The following is a 14,376-nucleotide window of genomic DNA, read 5'->3' as shown; positions in this document are numbered from 1 at the left end:
TCTAATCACAGTGATCCAAAGTCCAATGAGTTTCAATGAGAAAGCATCTTTTCACCGAGTTAATGCTGCATTCTAGGAAAGTGGGAAGTCTGATTGATCCCACTCAGATTGTCCCACTTCCAACTACAAAGCGTTTGAGGTAAATGTAAACAACAAAGATGGCTGATTACGATAAATTGTTTGTTGTTGTGGTTAATGCAGTCAGTCCAAATAACGTTGGGTTACGTGAAGTCACTACGAATACAAATGTCATAATAAAGAGATTAATATGTTTATAATTGTGTAAATTACGTTTTGCCATTCACGGTCTGTGTCGCTTCAGTCAAGTGGCGTCAGATTGAACCCGGTCGATGATGTTGGGGTTTTTCCCACCCTCCTCCAAGTTGCACACTGCACATCCCCCCCACCCCCCCCACCATACCTCGAATCTCAAACGCAACACAAAGCAAAATATTGGTCGAGTGAAAGCCTGTAAATAAATAAAAAAATCATAAATTGGGGCTTAGGGATGGACAGATTTTACATGCTGACGGTGATAACCGTGAGCAAAAATATTGCTGTAAAATTGCATTTCTTGAAAAATTTGATTATAACATTTTCCCCTATTGAAGAATATATATATTTTTTAAACTAAATACAAATGACTTTAGAAGAAACATTTATCGGGGTAAGTTTAATTAAATGTTAACATTCTTCCTCGGGTTTAATTCTATCTAGTAAATCACAGTGTCCCATCGCTGGTGAGCTATTTTTAGAACTGCCCCATGGGATACTCCTGTTGTAATTGGGGCTAACTAGTACCTGCTGGCATTCAAAAAAAAAGTTTATTTCTTTTAGGAGAATGCAGATTAAAAAGCGTCTGTGTCAGCAGTATCTCGTCTCCCTCCCTCCCTCCTTTTTCTCTGTTATGTAGGTGGCTCTTTTGCGCAACTCTGCTAGCAGTCAATCGTATTGTGCCCTCCTTAGACGTCCCCTCAGAAAACGGAAAGCTTATTACCAGTGACAGCCATTGTAGTTATTGAAACCTTGACTTGTTAGTCCGGTAATAGGCTCATGTTTAGTTGGGGTAAATCGAGGTACCACTGTGTTTAAATCAGCCTCTTTTACATTCATTCATTCATTGTAAAGCCATTTGATTGTCAACTTGGAAGCAGAAGCCCCAACACAGGGAAAGAAGCAGTGTTGGGAAAGTTACTTAAAAAAAAAAAAGTAATTAGTTATGGTTACTCATTACTTGCCTAAAAAAGTAACTGAGGTAGTAATTGAATTACTTCATGATAAAAGTAACTTAAAAAAAAGAAAGTTTTGTATCAAACAATTTTGTTTTGTTTTTAATTTTTTATATATATATATTATTATTATTATTATTATATTTATATACAAGGAATTCAAATTACGTCCAGGATATATAGGGTGTTTTCATTTATTCTTGCGAGTATTTGTCACACAAATGCCTCACTCCATAATTTGACAATCATACAATAATAATAATAATAATAATAATTCATTACATTTGGAGTGGTGATGTATGTTCTACCACTGCCAGTTACTACAGCAATCAGAATAATAATACATATAAAATAAATACTGGATAGATGGTGATTTGTGGCACCTATGTCATCTATAGGTAATTTGTTGCCAGTCCTAGCCAGTCCGGGCATTTTTTATGATTGTTGCGGGCTAAAATAATCAATAATAGATCAAAGAAATTGCCAATGCTATTAAAATATACAGTGCTTAATGCTAACATGGCCAAAATCATAGCCATAACGACTACTATATTTACTCATCAGAATCATCAACTTCCACTTGATCTCTCTGAAAAACATATACTTTTGTACACTTTCAAATATGAGAGTACGGTGATATATCAGTTTACGAGTGAGTATTTAACAAACGGGTTGCAATCAGTTTCATGTTTGAACAGCATTGAAATAAAATATTAAGGCTTAATGTTCCATTAATATAACAGTCTTCCATGCTTAATGTGTGAATCCTAACCCAAAGTAAGACATTTTGTTGAATATTTCCATTTAAAAAATTGATGTTTAAACATCGATTCGGCCGCATATCGAATCGGTTCGAGAATTGCGCATTGTAATATTGCGATATATTGTCGAATCGATTTTTTTTATAACCCCTACTAGCTAGCTATGCCTAAACCATGAAAAGGCTTTCTCCCTTTGTATAGTCTGCTGTAGTGGCTTCTTTAGAGTGTGTTGTCAGCTGTGAATTCACGCACGTCACGCAGAGAAACGTACAAAAGTGAAGAGTGGAGATATTTATTTTTTTAGCCGGACTGGACAACCATTATGTGAACAAGAGACTGCACTGGCATGGCTGCTTTAGAGTGTCTCCTTGTAGTGGCATGGAAATGATCCGTGACGGCCGGGAGGAATATATTCCAGCTACCACCAGCTTCAAGCAGATAGGTTTTTGTGTCTTAAACATGTGGCTGTGTGTAGGCATGAGAAAGACGCTAGACGAAGTAGCATCCATTTTTCCAGGTCGTAGCATTGACATTTGATTGACGCTTAACAGAGTGCGGCGTGCTTTCGGTGGAAACGGCTTATAGGTTTGAGAGTGCGGCGTGCTTTCGGTGGAAACGGCTTATAGGTTTGAGAGCGGAGATCAGGACTTTTGAGTTAATTTTTTACCATTTTTAAATCTTATTTTGCTTATGTGGCTCTTTTTTTTTTTAACAATTAAAATTAACAAGGCTCTGTGTTATGAAATTGAAGATATTTATTTTTACTTTACTGTACTGGGACTACAAACATTGCATATTTATACACCAAAATATTGAACCAAGTTATATGATGATTTAGTAACAACAAAGCCTAAATGTCTGCTAATTTTAATGCAGTTTAATGGGATATATCATAGACTGGCTATGGGAAATTAGCATAGATGTTAGGGTAAGGATAGACCTTCAAATAACTGCTACTTAATTCAGACTTTCTGAAGTACCTGTATTAAAAAAAAAAAAGTTTTAAGAACTGTTTGTATGTCCAAAATATTTGCTTGTTGAATATTGCTAACTAGGGGTTAGATATATATGTGAAAACAGATAGCGAAAGATTGCTTAAAAACTCTGTACTGGAAATGAACAGCCCTCTTGTTTGATGCCATCAGGTTCTGGTCATGAGGCTGCCTGGTGTTATGCCTTCTGAACAAACACTTGTCTCTGTATTCACACACACAAAAAAAAGGCAACATTCATGAGGGTGTTATTTTTGTCTCCTTGTTTTGAACAGCAACATGTTGTTGCTCCCGGTAAAAATGTGGCCTTTGACCCCGAAAGACCAGTTTCCGCCCTCATTAGCTCTCTCGTGTGCTTTGGTGGGATGGCTTGCATTTGAATAGGCTCGCTTCTCGCTGGCAGGGTTTTCAGTGACATGTGATGCATGTAAATTGATTACTAAGACAAAGAGTGGTGGTCAAGATGGCAGCAATTACGTGCTTCATGGATGGATTAGTTTAAAAGGAAAGGGTTGTGTATCTGACTATCTATGCCATCAGTTTGAATTTCTGTGTTGTTTTTTTACCAAACCCAGAATTTTTTCATCACAAAAAAAATGTCAGCAGCAAAAATTCAAAATTTAGTAAAAAAAAAAAAAAATCATCGTTGACATGTCATATTCGTGGTGAGTAACATTGGCTGGATACTAGATAACTTAAGAAAGGATTGATTGCTTTGCTCTGACTTATTCTCAACCAGATGTAGTATTTTTGCCTTGAATTTTTCACACAATTTTTACACTGCAAAATTAGTGTCAAAGTATCAGCGCCAAAAATAGGCATTGCAGTGTCTTATGACCAATAGAGAAGATGATTGGCTGGATGTTAGATGACTTGAAAAAGGTTAGATTTTTTTCACTGACTTCTCCGTGGTTACCCAGATGTACTATTTGCAACATTGAATTTTTGACGCAGAAAAATACCCCCCCCCCTCCCCCTAAATGTTATGCTTTTTTTTTTTTTACTTTATATTAAACTGTTAACATTGTTTTTACTATCAAATTTCCATAATGAAATTCAGAATAAAAAATTTGCTGTTGGACCGTTCGTTAACATGGCCAATGAAGCGGAACATGATTACAGTACTGTAATTTCTGGACTATAAGGCGCACCTGACTATAAGCTGCGCTAGCTATTTTGTGGGCTACTCAAGTTTGTTACATATAAAAGCCGCACCCGAATGTAAGCCGCAGGTGTTTTAATGTTACCGTACTGGGTATCCGCTACTTTTTTTCCCACGAGGGCGCAAATAGTCTCGCTCTTGTTCTGTCTGTCCTACTGTATTTGGGTTCACTTGGTTTGTTATGCTCTGCCTGACGCTCTTGCGCTTCCTTTATAGTGCGCCCCCTTGTGATCGCATGGATAAGCCACACCTCTGTATTAGCCACAGGGCCGAATGCAAGTGAAAAAAGTAGCGGCTTATAGTCCCGAAATTACTGTAACTGAACTTTGGACTTAAGTCGGCGTTGGTCTTTTTGAAACTCTGTTGGATCTCTGTTCAGCGTTTGATTCAGTTAATTATAATATACTGTTGAACAAATTGGAACCTTAGGTGGGATTAAAAAGGGCAGTCATAAAATGGTTCAGGTCCTATTTGGAGACTATTACTTTGTGATCATTTGTAAGATTCAGATCTGATCGAATGGCTATGACGTGGCGTCCCTCAAGGGTCGGTACTTAGACCCCTTTTGTTTGGTCTTTGTACGTTATAGCTGTTTACACACATAAGCATCAGCAGTTCAATTCAACTTTCAGCAATCATCAATCAAATGAAAAATCAATCACTAAAACAGCCTTTTACCAGCTGAAAACATCTCCAGACTGAAGGGTTGCATGCTCCAAGCAGACCAGGAGAAGCTTATTCATTCTTTTATCTCCAAGTAGGCTTGATTATTGTAACCGTCTTGTGACTGGACTCCCTCAAAATAGCATTAAACAGCTGCAGCTCATTCAGAACACAGCAGCTCGGGTTCTGACTAGAACAACGAGATCAAAACCTATTACTCCAGTCCTAAAGGCTTTACATTGGCTCCCAGTCAGCTGTAGAATAGATTTCAAAATTCTGCTACTGGCCTAACTGACTGAATAGTATGGGTCCTCAATATGTTAAAGAAATGCTGATTGATTATAAACCCACTAGGGCTATGAGGTCTGTGGTCAATTAATGGAGACAAGACTTCTAAGCAAACATGTTGAAGAGGCATTTAGCTGTTATGCTGCGTGCAAATGGAATAAGTTGCCAACAGAAGTGAAGTCGACCAAGAGTGTAAATACTTTTCAACCCAGTTTTTTTAACCATACCTTTGATTAAAGGTACAGTGTGTAAAAGTCGAGCACTAGATGTTGCCAAATAATAGAATACAACCGAAGCGTGTGCATTCACTACAATGACTCAGAGAGACCACACTTCACAAGCCTACCATCAATTATTATTTGCCACGAGCGACAGCAACTTGGCAGCTGGGGAGAATCCCGGCAAGTGACGGCAAAAGACGAGCTAGCCATAGCAGCTATCAAGAGCAGATAGTGGGAGAAAGCCCAAGCCATAGGCTGGAATGAGTGGCTAACAATAGCGGCTAGGCAAGTTATCTTTATTTATATAGCAGTGGAAGAAGCTAGTAAAGCTTTCGAGAGCAAAACGGGGGGCGACAAGTGGCTGGAGCCCAAATCACGAAACGCTGTGATGACCACCTGCAGGCCCCAGGTAAATGGCAGTCGACCCATTGGGTCCGACACTAGCTTCAAGCACCACCAGGGCTAACTACGTTCACGAAATTTTCCTTTGGACATCCGTAGCAAGAAGATGGTGGTGAAATATGTCGCCTCTTGTAAGGTGAGGCTTCAGCCTAAGATTATATTTTTAAAAAATTGGGGGGATATTAATTGAAATCAATAGTGGGTTTTTCAAAATTAATGATTTATTAGTTAACCACTAGATGGCACTCATTATTACACATTTTGCCTTTAATGTTTTTAAAACATTTTTGAAATCAGTTTTCTAGAATTCTACTTGAATTTATTTTATTTCATTTTTAAACTTTTTGTTGTTTTGTTGTCAATTTACATTATGTTAGTAATTTTGGTAAGCTACTTTTGCTTCAGAATGTCGTCTGCTGTTGTTTGTAAATGCTTTTAGGTGTCGTCTTTGCTTTTTTTTGTGTGTCTTTGCTTGTTGTTTTGTGTGAAATGTGCTAAATAAATAAAGCTCCCGTTCCTTGCCTTAAGAAAGGTGCAGATGGTTTTTCGTGGCTTCCCTCTGGTTACCCGGATGTGGTATATTTGACATGAAAAATCATTACCCTGAACTCTACCTAGAAGTTTTTACACATTTTTTCATCTCTCAATTCTAACCCTATCCCCAGTTATTTTTTGGTAAAAAAGAAAGAGTGTTATGCTAAAAACAATTTGATCCGAAATTCAATCTTAGATGGCATAGATACACTTCCATAACGATGGGAAGTCCCCAGCACAGCTTTTTGAGGGAATCAATTTGCTCTTGTTCCTTTTGTCTCCGTCTGCGTTTTGCTGGCCGAACAATGGCCAAACTGTTCCGGATCACATGGGAAGTGGCACACACGACCGTAACCAATGCTTTAATATGTTACTGGGTAACAGGCTCTTTTGGAAGTCGTGAGCATTGCACTTCCTCTCACACAGAATGTTGCCCGACTCGATTGGCAGCTTTGTCAGTGAGCCTCTGACAGTCAGGCGTAAAAGAGCAACACTTGGGAGTCGGGATAGTATAGTGGAACCTCCAAAATAGAACATGGTCCATTTCATGACGCCGATTTGTTTTGTATTTCTAATCTAAAACCAAACTAAATTTTCCATTTAGGTCAATATATTTAGTCTATTTTGTTTCTGGGTACAGCTACTGAGTGCAAAGTGAGTGAATGAGTTTTGCCACAGTAACTTTGTAGACTTGAGTGAAACTTGAATGTTCAGACTTACATAATGTGACTTAACTCCTACCTCGGCTCATTACCCACTTATCCAAATAAGAGGCACAGTGTGCTTACTACAAGTGTTTTATCTGCACTTCAAGCTAAAGTCTACAGACAAACCAATGCATAAAAAATGAAAGCAAATTTAACATTACTGTATATTTAAAGGCCACAGTGTTCAACCAACCGTACAGTTTCATAGAGTGAAAGTCCACCACTAGGCTCATGCTAACTTTTAATTCTAAATTGTCCAAAGCGAGTTAGACTTATCAAAATATTACAAACCTCTTTATAAATGTGTTTTTCATTTGGGAGCTGTCAATCAAAACATAGCAATACAGCTACTATTGTCTCCAAAGGCATGATTTTCATTCATTGGTTAGAGTATGTGTTAGATTGTTTATCTTATACTGTATTGTGGTTAGTAAGTGAACATATTAGTGTTGTAACACACAGATGCACATACTGTATTTACTGTTAATTTGTTAGCTGTGGTTTGGACATAAAAAAAAAAAAGTTATGAAATGGTTGCCTAAACTGGAAGTCAGAAATAATAATTTTATAATAATTTTCTGGAAAATCCCAGATGTTGCAAAGCTCAAGTTGTCATAATGTTGAAAGGGTGGGATTTACTGTAGATGTTTTACGTCTTCCTACTTTTCAAACAGACGGCATACAGTGTTAAATAAAAGATGAATAAAGTAATGAATAAAAGATAAATTAATTTAAAAAAAACCAATGCCAGGTCCGACAGATAATTGATTTTTTTAGCGACATTTGGCAGAAAAGAAAAATACAAATTACCTATTTAATATGCTAGCTAGATAATAAAAAAAAATGTAATGCCTAAGATAAATTCCTTTTTGGTGCTGTACAGTATAGTATTTTTCCTTAAAATTAAAATTTTCTATGATTTTTTTTTTTTGCATTTGTCCTTTTTGGTACTGTACAGTATAGTATTTTTCCTTAAAATTAAAATTTTCTATGATTTTTTATTTGTTTTGCATTTGTCAATAAAATATATACTTTGTATAGAAAATAAAATGAATTTATAAAAGGGAACACAAATATCAAGTGGCCAAACAAAGTCCCAGTCAACATATGTGGTTGTACAACTTATTTTCCATTGATACAGTCAAGTGAAAATAATTAAATTGAATTAAATACAACAGTGCTTTACTCTAGCAACACAAGTTTTCGATCTTGTTAAAAGGATCATTATATTCATCTGAGGTTTCTTTTTTTGTTACATATTTAAATATTTGGCTTACAAATTAAACAATCGTTCAATAAAAAAGAGAGAAAATATAGAAGAAAAGAAAATAGAAATACTGTACAAAGAAAAGAAAAAAACAGACAAGATTACCATTAGCGTTTTATTAGCCCGGCGTCCCACCGGTATGTTATTGTGTTGTGAACATTGCCTCTGAATGTTTGTTTGTTTTGACTTTTTATGATGCTATTTAGCTCCCCAGAATGTCCTGTTTAATTCATAAGTGTGGCAAACAACTGGATTTGATTCTGACTCTTGAGTCGAGGCTTTGAATGTAGATACAGAGACAATCTATGAGAACGCAGTAACCGTCCATCAGGATTCGGGATTCAATATTGGGATTACTGTGAGTTCATCCGCTTTGCTGAAATCTTAATAAGGACAATTATGTACATTATTTGTGTTGCTAGTCACAAGCTGTAGCCTCCAGTGGTTGGCTTTTGCTTAAATTCCTCTGTAGCTAGGAGCAGATGTACTTAGAGGAGTGGTGGTGAATGGTGATACAGTCACACCCTACTGTTGGTTTGGCAACGGAACACATGCGTTCACGGAATACCAAACTTTACTGGAAGTCTTAATTTGCCCAGAATAGGCCAACTCACTGACAAGGGTACGCAAAAATCTATAAACTAAACAAAAAGGATGTCATTGTGTTGTGCTGCATATTTCTGAAATGTATATTTCATGCTAGATTCTTGAGGAAACATTAACACAGGAAGTCACATGTCTGTAGCACTCGCTCCCTAATCAGGTTGACATCAACCTCAGATTTATAGTCAGCAAACCAGTCAGGAAGCATTGCCATAGCAACCCTCACAAATGGGTAAGAAAAGAAAAACCCATGGCTGTTTTCATTTCTCGCCGTTATTCCTGGGAGGTACAGTATGAGGTGGAGGTCTTTTGCCCAACTGTGAAAGAAAGGCGCATATGTCAATACATAGCTGCCAACTGTTGTGGATTGTCTGCATTTTGTTAGGGAAATCAATGAACGCAACCTCGTTACGCCCGTAGCATTAATTATTATTATTATTTCTTTTTTTTTTATCATTGCTCAAACAGATTGAGAACGAGCAAATATACTTTGTATTGTTTGACAACATGCTCTAAAGTAGTGGTCACTCATGGGGCAACGGAAACTATCAGATGAGCCTGATGCTAGCTAAAAGCTAATAGCTTATAGCTTATAGCTAATATTAATGGTGGCCCACCCGTGTGTGACTTTGTTGGACCACCATGCCACCAGTACAAATTTTATAAATACTGTAAATGTGATGGATCTTGCTTTTTTTTTTTTAAATAAACTAATATTAACTCATTGACTCCCAGCCATTTTCACTGAAGCAACCCCCTTCTCTCCCGGTTGGTTTACTGGATTTTGCAAGGCCAACAGAATATTTTGTTCTATTGCTATAAAAACATGGAACCTACCAAAAGAAAGATTTGAGTCTCTTTTTTCATCAGGATAAAAAAGTATGTTTCTATCTATTTCCGTTTTGCAACACATAGCCTTTGAATATAGCTAAATTTCTTCATTATTCACAAATCTGTTTAAAACCAATGAAATTATTTTTTTCAACATGGCCCTGATTGAGCTCTTATACTCTGCTGCCACCTGCTGGCCGTTTTATAACTACAATTGCTTCAACCATTCTCTTCAGTTTAGAGGCTGCATCAAAGCCTTCTGTATGCTGTAGTGTAAAAACAAACAAACATAAAAACATATAAATTCTTTGGGAGCATGGTCATATTTAAGATAGAACGCATTTATACCTTTTTGGGAGCAATTGAGTTAAGTATTTTGAGTTGTATCCACTTAAATTGATCATTCATCTTGCAATAACTGCATCAAGCTTTCGACCCATTGACTTCACCAGACTTTTCCAGGCCTTTACTGCAGCCACTTTCAGTTCTTGTTTGTTTCTGGGGGTTTCTCCCTTCAGTCTCTCCTCTTTAAGTGATACAAATGCAGGCTCTATTGGGTTAAGGTCTGATGATTGACTTGGCCAGTCTAAGACTTTCCACTTTTCCTCCCTGATGGATGTCCTTTGTTGTGTTGTCTGTATTTTGGGTCATTGTCTTGTTGTATGCAGTCAAAGTGGGTTTGTAGATTTCACAAGTTATTCTGCTGCTACCGTCATGAGTAACATCATACGATTGTGTAATTCTTTGTTGTCACTTAATCAGTAGTGTTGGCTACTCTATGCACATAAAGAATTTATGAGAGGGACTATGGTGTGTCCTCCAAAGTGTGAAAAACTACACCTCGCCCATACGGATAACTAGCAGATGAGATGGCAGGAGCCAGGCTTTTTTGTTTGGTTTTTCTTGTTTGTTTGTTTTAGTCATTGTTGAGACATAGATAAATCAAGGATCCATCCATTTTCAAGAGTGCTTGTCTGGAAATAAATACTTAAGTTTCCCTGAGCTGAGAAAGTGCACAGTAAAAGTCTTTAATTTGCTTGATTTAAAAAAAAAAAAAAATTATAATAATAATTTTTATAATTTTTTTGCCGCAGTAAATAGGGACTTGAGACATTCCCACCTCTCTAACTTGCTCTATGTTATCTGATCTTTAACATAGTTTTTTTTTTTTTACAGCTCTATATTGAGATACTAAATACTACCTGGATAAAAATTGAACTGTTTATCATTTATAATAACTGGAACATTACATACTGCGCACCCAGTGGTCGGTATTCCAATATTTGGTCAACTTTTGTCGATGTTCTCTTTGCCTGCAGTGCTTTTTTTTGCTGTGCTTAAATAAGTTTGTGGTGTTTCCTCATGATGCAGCCGCTGTTCCCAAGTTGGCTTTGCACAATATCATCCTTTGTCTTCAAACATGAAAAGTCCATATTGTCAAAGTTGTGCTACTTTTATTCTGGACTAAGAGGCCAGTGTTAGCTCAGCAGATGTTACTTGTTGGTGTCAAAGACATCATGTTGTCTTGAAGTTTCTCTTGATAGTTGACGGTGGATGTACACAGAGCGGTCATGCGACACTTCTCCTTTGGACCATTAGACAGCAAGAAATTGCGACATATTTTATAGACTGTTATTTACATCTTTTGGGCAAAAAGTGTCATTCTGATGTAAAATAGTTTTAATTGATTTTATTTTAATACATTAAATACTCAGACTAAATAAATTCGATTAGTTGCACATCAGGCTGCTCCATTAATTTCCAGGAAAGTAGCAAGTTGTTTTATTTTTTTATAGACCTCAGGCAAAATGTTTCTCTGAACTGAAAAGTGTAAAAGCGCTATAGATAATTAAATTTCCTTGATGTTTATATCCTTATCCTATAATATATACAAGCCAAATTAGACATAATTTTGATAATCTTTTTCTTTGGTGCTATTTTGTGTCATACTTGGTTGTTTCCAAAAGCGCACAAAAACACAATAGGTGAGTTTTTCATCAAAGATATGTTCCAAAGGGAAAAAAATGCCCACAAAAAAATTGCATTTGTGAACAGTGAGCTGCAAAAATGCAGGAGATTTCTGTACTGGAAACTGAGTAATACAAGTACTGATTATTTTATATATAAACTCACCCCCCCAAAAAAATCATGTTCAGATTACTGAATAATTAAAGGTTTAGTTTGTAGTTTTAAAACAGCTAGCTTGATTTGAATATAGCCTCACTTCATAAACCATTGACACCTCGTCGGTCACCCCTGCTGACTGTGATAGGTTGTTTTTCCTTGGACGTGGTGGTGTATTAAGATTTTTTTTTTAATAATTGTTTCACACATCTACAGTATTATCAAAATGTTAACCTTAGCATTTTGCATTTTATATATATATATATATGAAAAATCCCATTAGTCTTTAATAGTGATTGATGCCAACATTCGAGAATGGTGCAGTCGATCTGTGAATGTGCGTGCGTGTTTTTCCGGACGGATAGGACACTAATGGGTAAATGATTTAGAAGAAAGCAAAACAGTTTAAAGGTTATTTATAGCGGAAGGACGGGTGGCCTAGTGGTTAGCACGGCTTCATCACAGTTCTGACGTTTGGGATTCTAATCTGGACTCCAGCCTTCCTGTGTGGAGTTAGCATGGCTTTCTCCCACATTGCAAAAACACGCAATGTTTATGATAAATTTATCGAAGGTTCTTAAATGTCCATAGATGTGAATGTGAATGGCTGTTTGTCTATATGTTGCCATGTGATTGGCTGGCAACTAGCCCAGCTGGGAAAGCTTGCTCGTGACACTGATGAGGACGAGCGGTATAGAAAAATGGATGGATGGACGGTAATTTCCAGTCCCAACTACAGCAGCGACAACAGAAGGTCTATTTGTGGCCTTGCTGTCATGCCACGCCTTCTGCTAATCACATGACTGTTTTCTATCCAGGAGACTGGAGATGGCATTAACCAGCTCAGTGTCTCCCAACCTTAATTGAGTCAAGGCAGATATTTTACATCAAAATGTCATTGCACACCACCAAACAAGGCTGTCACAAATAAGTGTACTGTATATTTAATACAATGAAATAATGACATTGTTTCATTGAAATCAGAAATGTGCGAGTGTGTGAGTGACATGATGACTTGTGTGTATTACATGCATGGCAAAAAGTGAATATCCAGATCAAGTGTACCTTGTGCCATCTAGTGGAAGAGCATTTTGTTGTTTTGCTGACATAGTAAACTTCCATTTTTTTTCACCAATTACCCAATTAGACATTTTCAGTAATTTTACAGATATTTAGTTTTCTGCTTCCTGCATTTTTTTTAATGTTGTAGCTAACATTAGTTCCTAGTACAACATAACCATTCTTATTTTCAACCATTGAACTTCCCTTTTTTTTGCACCATGTAAAGGTTGCAAAAAAACAAAAAATGTGCAATTTGAAGTACAGTATTACCAACATTGCTTACCAAAATAGCACAATCCTTGTACAGCCAGCAGGGGAAGCTTCCATTTCTCACAGCCGGGGTCACCAATTATGGTGACGCATTCTACATGAGTAGCCTACAAATCTTTATAAAAAAAAAAAGTAGCACACCATTAATGGGTATTGTGATTTCCTAAGAATGTTATAGAAGTGATCATTTGAAAATGTAAACGCTTGCAGATATTCATTGAAATAAAGTGTTGCATATTGATATTAGCAATGTTTCTCTTTGATAAGTATTGCGAGAAATCAATTAACATGATCAGTGACTACGCAAAGCTGATTATCATTGATTATTTCATATTATTAAGGTCAATTTGATTTTTCCACCCCATAGGTCTGTATGAAACTGGTTGCCTTCCCAATAATCAGTACCCAAGAAGTGGCTGACAGTTTCAAAAAAGGTTGGTGACTTATGTTTTCAGTTAAAAAATTATAATTCTTCTCTATGGTCAGCTGAGTATATCAAAATTGTGTCACACATTTGTCCAATCTGAGTACAGTAAGCCAGCAAACATTTATTTCAGAAACTAAGAATATCACTTGAAATTGCTCTCTTGACCATAAATTCATAAATGATGCACCCTGGTAGAAAACAAGCTACAATTTTCAAGAGTTGAAATTAAAATCAATTCTATTTATTCAAATTGATATAAACAGTATACAATTGTGAAGAGATAAAGTTGTAAAATAAAATCAGACAAAATCTCCACCCTTAAGGAAGTTTCGTTACAATTGATTTACATTAAGAAAGATGACTTGACAGCTTAAAGTACTTAAAAAAAAGAAAAGGAAAAAAAAGTGCGCTGTCAAATGGCCAATGTGCTGTACCTCTTTCTGCCACACCGTGGAGCTCTCTGACAGCTTATCCTCCAGATTCAACCCACGGTCCTCTGTCCTTTGGTCTCCTGTGCAGTGCACACCCTTTCTCAGACACTCTTACACCCTCTGTCTCTGGCATTGCTAGGTGGGCCCACCTTTTTGTAAGTTTCCACTTAAAGTGCTCATTATACTTCATTCTATTGTCTACAACGACTGTGAGAAACAAAAAAAAACAGGACTTTCTTGCAGACGGTGTGTTTTGCATCAGATACATGAGTCACTTTTCAGTTATTCGTCCTGCTTGGTGGCTTTGATTGTGTGAGCACCCATCACGTTGTTGTCCGCATTATTTACTGGATAACCCACACATGCAGAATAGAGCCAGTAATACCAAGTAAATTAAGTCTT

The 14,376-nt window shown here is 36.7% G+C and overlaps 1 protein-coding gene across 7 annotated transcripts in view; it reads left to right on the top strand.

The window, feature by feature from the left end:
- Window positions 1–14,376, top strand: part of LOC144044372 (guanine nucleotide-binding protein G(I)/G(S)/G(O) subunit gamma-12-like) — a 51,378-nt gene that overhangs the window by 2,342 nt on the left and 34,660 nt on the right. For 4 of the 7 annotated variants that reach the window (XM_077558732.1, XM_077558734.1, XM_077558733.1 and 1 more), the window contains one exon: window positions 13,484–13,550. The exons of the other annotated variants lie outside the window; for them this stretch is intronic. The gene's annotated coding sequence lies outside the window, so the exon portion shown is untranslated. The remainder of the gene's footprint in view (window positions 1–13,483; window positions 13,551–14,376) is intronic. 7 annotated transcript variants of the gene reach the window in all.

This window comes from Vanacampus margaritifer, chromosome 2, assembly GCF_051991255.1.
Source record: "Vanacampus margaritifer isolate UIUO_Vmar chromosome 2, RoL_Vmar_1.0, whole genome shotgun sequence".
Taxonomy (NCBI): domain Eukaryota; kingdom Metazoa; phylum Chordata; class Actinopteri; order Syngnathiformes; family Syngnathidae; genus Vanacampus; species Vanacampus margaritifer.
This window is presented reverse-complemented; position numbering and strand designations above follow the sequence as displayed.